This window comes from Rhineura floridana, chromosome 7 (assembly GCF_030035675.1).
Source record: "Rhineura floridana isolate rRhiFlo1 chromosome 7, rRhiFlo1.hap2, whole genome shotgun sequence".
NCBI lineage: Eukaryota > Metazoa > Chordata > Lepidosauria > Squamata > Rhineuridae > Rhineura > Rhineura floridana.
The window spans coordinates 48,533,425-48,541,804 of record NC_084486.1 but is presented as its reverse complement, the minus strand read 5'-3'; positions in this window follow the sequence as shown (position 1 = coordinate 48,541,804).

Genomic DNA, 8,380 nt, shown 5'->3' with positions numbered 1-8,380 from the left:
TTCCCCCAATCCTCCAGAGTAGATTTGGGTACACGTGGGGAGAGGAGAGGGAGGAAATCCCTTTGTGCTAACACTAATCCTTGAGCTAGAGCAAAAATGTAGTTGAATACCGCCCATGGTGTTTTTCTATGTAGACCGTGTATTAGTATCCGTAGAATATGTTTTCCACCTTTGTTGTCAAGCTTCTTTTATTGTTATATAAAACATTTATTTTTCTCCTGTTCAAGCAAGTTGCGTTGTCTTGTAGTCAATATTGGTTCTGAAGTTTCAACATCTCAAGAAGCACTAGAGAAATCCTGTTAAACATTCTCCAGATATGTAATCCGGAATAGGCAGGATGACAGCAGCAGTCAGACGCAAACTAGATGAGTCCTCATACACCCACCCACTCACCCACAGGTACAAAAGCAACTGGGAGTGATTTTGAGAACAACAGTGGCCAGGCAGTATAAAGGTTAAGCAGTTCCCACCTCATTCCTCCACTAAAATTCATATAGATAATTTTGCTTAAAGAGGGAAAATACACACATGACTGTGTGTCACATTCAGTTTGGAGCTTACCTAATTAGCCTGTATTTATAAAGGGCTAAATTTCAAATATTGTGACAAGCTCCAAATAAAGATAAGAGTAAAGTACAGCCAGTGTGGTCTAATGTCAGATGGAAGAGGCCTGGCTTCAAACTCCATTCAGTTACAAAAGTTATTGTGACCTTGGACCAATCTCCTCCTCCCACACGGAAGAGTTTGGGGGCTTTTGCTACTTTTTGAAATTAACTGCAGCATGTTGTGTTGTCTGACCTGGATAGACTGTTTAACTATGATTAGCTGAAACAAGTACAATACTCTTTCTTCAACATCTTGAGATTGGTTCTCCCTTTTTTGTCTTTTTCCTTGGATGCTTCCCATTTTGTGTCTGTAAACCATGGTTTAGCATTATGCCTGAACACATAACACAGCCACTATCTCTCAGCCTAAACCACTTCACAGAACTGATATGAGATTAAAATAGAGGATGGAGGTATATGCTGCCCTGAGCTCCTTTGAGGAATGAAAGGATAAAAATAAAATAATACATATTTTACTAGATCCCCTACTTCAGTAGTTTAAGCTCCATTCTGGAAAATCCTGCAGATATAACAGGCCCTGTGCATGTATTCCAGCTCAGATGGGCCAGAAAGGGCAGCATGACCATCTCCCTTTATTGCAGAATTACCCCAGGTTTTACCTGGTCGCTTGTTTAAGGAACAGGTAGGATTTTGTTTTTTCCTGCCTTCCCAGACTGGCTAACAGATAGGATGTTTTTCACTTTCTTTGGGGTATTTCTTTTGTAAGGAATTTTAACAGCTATGTATTTCTGATGTCTTTGTTGCAATTTACAGCGGAAGGGTAAAAAGATGGGGTTCCTGCTGGGAGAAAGGGTGGGATATAAATAAAATAAATAAATAAAATAAAGATCATGTCCCTTTAGGGAGAAGGGAGGACCCCCTGATGGTGATTGACCTGAGTGAGGGAACCTACCATGATGGGGGGGCAGTCGGGGTCAGGGCATGGGGGCTTAGTCAGGCCAGCCTTGCAGAATTTGGGCAACTGACAGGTGGGGCTGGCTTTGAGCTGTCCAGGTGCTAGCTGTTGATGAGGAATTTCAAGGCCCCTGCTCTCCCTTTGAAAGGTTTTTTATATAAACTGGACAGCCCTCCAGATAGACAGAGGATGCCTTCAAACAGACAACTGTTGTCTGACAGCCCTTCAAAAAGGGTGGAACACATGGCCACACGATAGAAAAGGCTTTTCAGAGGCTACTCACCATGATTGGCCTGATCCTAGACAATCCTGGGTAAGATGTATGCAAGTTCTTCTATATTTAGTAAAGGTCCAGGCAATAGCATCCTAAAAGCTAGCCCCGACTCCCACATAGGACTGGAGAATGATCCTCTGGAGCCCCTAATGTTGCTGACGCGTATGTACTTCAAAACAGGTTTATTTAATTTCAACAAGACCACTCCAGAGTGAATGAACTGTGAACTGCTGCAGCCCCGTGTAGCATAAAACAAAACAGGAAACAGAACTGTTTTAATCCAAACAAAGTTTGTACAGTTCTATCTAGGAAAAAAGTATGAAAACTATCTATCTGTTACACCATGTGCTCATACGTTCATGGGCTGGGAATCCACAACAAATTGTGACTTGCCATTTGAGGTACACATAGCAACACAGATGAGTCAGTGACCATCATGTGACAACTACTGTGTGCTTTTCATGCTTTTTCAAAGCAAGTGCTTTCTTGTTAGTGCCATAACTAACCATAACTGCGCCCAGTGCGAGCCATACATTGTGTGCCCCCCATTGTTATCTGTACAAATCATAAACAAACAAGTATGTAATTTGCAGGACAGTCTTTTATTAGTAATCATAATACTCATAAACTCTTAAAATACATATATTACAACATTGTAACACTGGTTGAACCACTCTAGTTACACTGCTTTTTCTCATTCATATCAACTTCGTATAAAGCTCTGCATGCACATGACCATTGCACCATTACATGCAAGAGCAATCCTCAGCACCTTTGCTCATGCGGGAGTTCTATATGTATGCAGTAGAGCCTCACAGAAATGAGTTCTGGTTAGGTATCGGCAAATATGTCAATGTTGGTTTCTTTAAGTTTCTCATTTTTCCAAGGGCCCATCCATATGACTATAATCTGCAGTGTTACAGCTTTGTGTCCTCAATAATTCACCATCGTCCAATGACGTTGCAAGCTAGTACAGATTTTTCCGTTAACAAATCCACATAAGAAATACCCTCAAAAAACCAATAAGCTTTCCTAAACTGATAATAATTAACGTCCGTGGGCTCGGACACAACGCTGCGGACTTTCCTGCAATAGGCGGTCAATGGGCGTTTCCCTGTCAAATGCCAAGCCCCTTGTCACCTTCCCACCCAATAGCACATCCACAAACCTGCCCATGTGTGGGAAATTAAAAAAAAATACATTTCTGTGCTCTTCCAAAAAAGCAGAGCTTGGAAAAGTTACTTTTTAAAAACTACATCTCCCATCAGCCCCAGCCAGCATCACCACTGGATTGGGCTGATGGGAGTTGTAGTTCAAAAAAGTAACTTTTCCAAGCTCTGCAAAAAAGCATGTGAAAAGCAAACAACCGCTATGGACCAATCACTGAAAAGGGGTGGACTTAGGGGAGCAGCCAATGCTAAAGCGCAAAAAAAAAAAAAGCCAAACATATGGACACTTGATAATTGGGTTTCACAATAATCCACCCACAGACAGGACATGTATGGATCTCAAGGCCACCAACCGAATATGGAAAATTTTGAGGTTAGGTATGGATGGGACGAAATATTAAGTTCAGTTCTCCAATTTCCACACCAGTTTGCAATTTTTTTTAAAAAAAACTCCTCATGAAAATTGATCAGCTTTTTAGTGTGAATTTCTCTTAATTTAATATGCACGTGTTTACATGCATTTGTCCTAATATACACACTTTTTGCAAAGTAATTTCCCCTAATATAATGCATTTTTGTATGTTATTTCACTAATATATGCATTTATATGCACACTTTACTGTAGTATATGCATTTTTGTATACATTATTTACACTGCAATATTCTGAGAAGTGCAAATTTTGAAAGATGGCTGTGTTTCGTTTCACATATTATTTGGTAAGTGGAAATTAGGTAAGTTTGACATTAAATGATGACTGAATCAGATTTTTCCACCATCCCTAGCTCTAGCCTACCAAAGAATCCTAAAAGCACAACAGAAAAGTCTTTGGCTCAATCCAGCATACAGGTAAGGTTGTTTAAATTCAAATTAAGTAAATGGAATTAAACAGCCCAAGTGTACAGGATTGTAGAGTCTATGTAGCATACATAGCGTTCAATATAAAATAGTCTTGCCAATGTCCTACCATATTTTTTCACCTCTTCCACTCATTTAAATACTTTATTACACATCAGTTTATTTTCTTATATATTTAAGCCATCATTCTTCAGTGTTTGAAATACTTTTAATATAATTACTTTCATTCTTTTTCTGGTTTCAGTGCCATCTGTGAATAACAAAAATAGAGGCTACTATTGAAAATTTACCACATTTAAACAAAAATTATATTAATCATCAGCATCCCAACAGCTGCGAAGTTCCCAGAGAACAAGAAGTACAGAGCAAGGAAGTCACCACTTTTCTTCAACCTAACAAATTATTTTTAAAAAGGTGGGGAACATGTGGCCCTTCAGATGTTCTTCGACTTCAGCTCCTATCAGCCTCAGCCAGCATAGCCAATGGTCGGGAATGATGGGAAGTGTAGTCCAGCAACATCTCAAGGGCTACATGTTTCGCACCTCTGGTATAAAAGATTATATACAAGCTAGTGAAAATCAAAACCTTACATCCACCATTTTGAATATATAATTAAAAGATTCCTCTGCAGTGCTCTGTATTTTTTCGTTTATACATAATGCTTTTCCTGTTGGATTTTGGGGGGACACAAACTATAGTAATGCAACTAAATAAATAAATAATAGTAACAAGAAAATATGAGAAATAACAGGAAGAGATATCACACTGTGTAAATCATATTGCACATGCACATACATATGAGATGTAAAATAAAATCCAAGAAGCTGATATCTTACAATGCAACCCTAAACTTGTCTACTCAGAAATAAGTCCTATTAAATTCAGTGGGTCTTTCTCCCACATAAATGGGTTAGCAATGCAGCCTTAGTGAATTTTCCCTTGTCTTGTTCTTAACACACATATATATAGAAGGCAAGTCTAATAATTATAATATAACACTTCTGCAAACGCTGATTAATATTGTGTCCTTGGCACAGTCTACAAACACTATTTCTTTTGAAAATCTTGAAGAATGAGCCACATCTTGGAGAATGAGCTGCTGTTACCATGGTTACACTCAGATGTAAACACTTGGCTGAACAAATGGGACCTTATAAATACCTTTAGCACTTACATGTTACTTGAATCTATTTTAAATACCCACATGTCTGTCAGTTATCCTTCTTAGGAGTTTCCATTTACTGTAGGAGCTCAAGGATGGTGTATTACTAAGAAGTACAGTATTCCATAAATAGTTGTATTTGCTGTTGTAACTGCAAACGTCAAAGGAAAACTACATCATGCGTGTTAAAATAACAAGCCATGTGTATGTCGAAATTACTTTGAAATAGCAACACAGTCAAGAAAAATATTCCTAGTTCTTCACAACTATAAAATCCAATGGTATTTGCACAGGTCATCAAGGTTGTGAACTAGCTTCTATTGTGTTGACCTGAAAACAAATACATAGTTACTTAAAGTGAGATTTTTGTGTACATTTAAAAGCATATATTACTGAAATATTTGATGACTGCTCATACTTATTTTAATATATATATATTAAAATATATTACACACACACAAAATCTTTCGGATTAAATGTAAAGCTAAATTAAAATAGTTCTCAATTTAAGATTACTAATTGCCCAATCCTATGTACATTTACTCAGGAGTAAGCACCATTGAATCAAGTGCTGCAGTTCTGCGCACCCTGTTTGTTTTCTTTGCTTCTTTTAATTGCTGTATTATAGTGATTTATTTTGCATTGTTTTATTGTATTGATTTAATAATTATCATAAATTGCCCTGGGAATCAGTTTTGGCTGAAGGATAGTACAGAAATGCAGTCAACAAACAAAGGCCTGCTAGTGGTCCCATTTAAATACTTGTTCCACAAAGAATGGAAATCTATGTTTTAGAGAAAGGAATATAGTAGTATTTATAAAGCTTTCTTTTTGTGTTCAAACAAATTCATATATATTATCTCAGTAACCTATACAACAGCCCTGTACTGGAAAGTATTATTATCCCAATATTGGGAATGTGGCATAGCAGAGATGAGGAACCTGTGGCCCTATAGCTGCCATCATCCCTGACCATTGACCATGCTAGTTGAGGCTGATGGGAAATGAAGGCCAACAACATCTGGAAGGCCTCAGGTTCCCCACCTCTGTCTGAAGGCTGCCTACTGACTTCATAGGTGTGGCTATGTATGAAGCAGGAACAGCTCAGATCCTTTGCCACTACACTATGCCAGCTGTCAGTCACATGTTGTGCCAGTAGCAAGGCGTAAAAAAGGGCATATTGGGGGTGGCCTTGGACCCAAATAATCCAATGCCCCCTTGTTTTCCCAACATACCTCCACAAATATATGTATGTATGTATGTATTTCTATTGCTGCCTATGAAAAATCTCACAGTGATTAACAGTAACATTAACAAACAAATATAAAACAATAAAAACAAACTCATATATAAAACAATTGAAATCCAATGCAGATGGGATAAAAATCTCCATTTCAAAGGATTGTTGAAAAAGGAAGATCTTCAATTGGCACAGAAAAGAGGTGGTGCTACAGCCAGTCTGATATGTGACGAGAAGGAGTGCCCACCAAAAAGAGCTAATAACTGCGCCAGCATTAGAGCTGGCATAGTGATTAAATGATTACAGTAAGATGCCTGGATTTGGCCTATGGACCAGAGGGAGAGGGGGAGAGGGAGAAACAAAACAGCAAGAAGGAAAGATTGAGAAAATGACAATGTATTGTTGTGAGTTTGAGGGGTTGAGATGGATAATTTCTATGAGTCCCCTTCCAGCCTCTGATTTGGAATCATGTGCCTTGGGATGAGAAACTCACTCTGCTGGTCAGATGAGTTTCTTTGTTAAGCTAATAGAGTGGCCAGGTGGGTCTGTCAGGTGCCCATCAACTGGTAAATGGGCCAGGGATATCCTTTTGTGATTGAAACTCTTCAGGAGAGCCTCCCCCCCTTCTGGGGCCAAGGAGAGGCTTGTGTTTGGAGTTGTCTGAGAAAGGCTGGGAAATGGAGGCAGGCAGAGAGACTGGCTCTCTGCACCATGGCTTTGGGGTGCCTCCTGTAACCCTAGGGTTACCAGATGTCTGGTTTTGGGGCAGATTTTCCAGATTTTGGGGGTCCCCTCCGGGTCTCCAGGTAAGTCAGCATAATTTCCGGACTCTCAGCTTTCATTTAAAAAAAAATAAGTTTCTAGGTGGTCTGGTTCTCAAGATATACACCAAAAGATCAGGCCCCTCCCCCCGGATTTACGTGAAATGATCTCTGCTGGCTGCTCTAATCCTGCCCTTTCAGGTTTGTAACCAGTAAGTGAAGTCATTGTTGTGATTGACAAGAGATTTCTGGGGCCCCTTAGATTCCATTGCAAAGGTAGAAAAGGATTTTTTGTGTGTGTTTATCTGAAAATCTCATAAACTAAGTACCAAGTCTTTTTTTCTCTTGTGTTTACAAGTTTAAATTTTCCTGGGCTGTTGAAGATGGCAGTGAATTCAATGAATTCAATAGGACTTACTTTTGAGTAGACATGGCTAGGATTGTGCTGTAAATTAATGGGACTTTTGAGTGAACATAGTAAAGAATTGTGCTTGTGTTGTAAATCTTTCTCTCCTCCTCCAATCCTATTTTTAAAGCAATTAGGCAGGGTTTACATAGATATCATTGCTTTTATAATGTAGGAAACTAATACTGATTTTAAAAAAATGTTCTGCAATGACCAACTTATTTGGACAATAAACTATTATATGGGGTCTATGTATTTTTACATCTCCAATGTGTGTGTGTGTGAGTGTGTATGGAGTCTTCCCAACAACCCTATGAGGTAGGATTACTGATTGGAAACCAAGGCAGCTCACAACAATAAATAAATCCCTTTAAAATCCAATGGCCATAAAGACAAGTATAAATAGTTGCAAAACAGCTTAAAGTGGGATCATTCTGAATTTTGGGTTGGGTGAGTGTTCCTTATCACTTGAGGCTGCAGTTCTGTGCACATTTCCCTGTTTGAGTAAGCCCCATTGAATACATTGGGACTTGCTTCTCAGTAAACAAACATAGGATTGCACTACAAATATCTTTACAGGTTTTGTAAATAACATTTTTGACAGTCATGCTTATATAAATAGTTCTTAAAGAATCCTTGGAAGTGTAGTTCCCATGATTCTTTAGTGGGATTCATGTGCTTCAAATGGGTGTTGAATGTGCTTTAAATTAATGGTGTGGATCTGCCCTAGGTATGATATGCATTCACTAGTGAATTGACTTTTTTTAACAGGGGAAGGGTTGTATCTCAGTGGTGGCGCACCTGCTTTGCATGAAAGGCCCAGAATTCAATTTCTGGAAAAGACTATTGCCTGGAATCCTGGAGACCCAATGCTAGTCCATGTCATCAGTACTGAGCTAGATGGTAGCAAATGGCCTGACTCAGTATAGGGTAGATTCCTTTGTTCCTAAAAGTGGAAAGAGACCCAAGGGCCACAGAGACTCCAAAATTT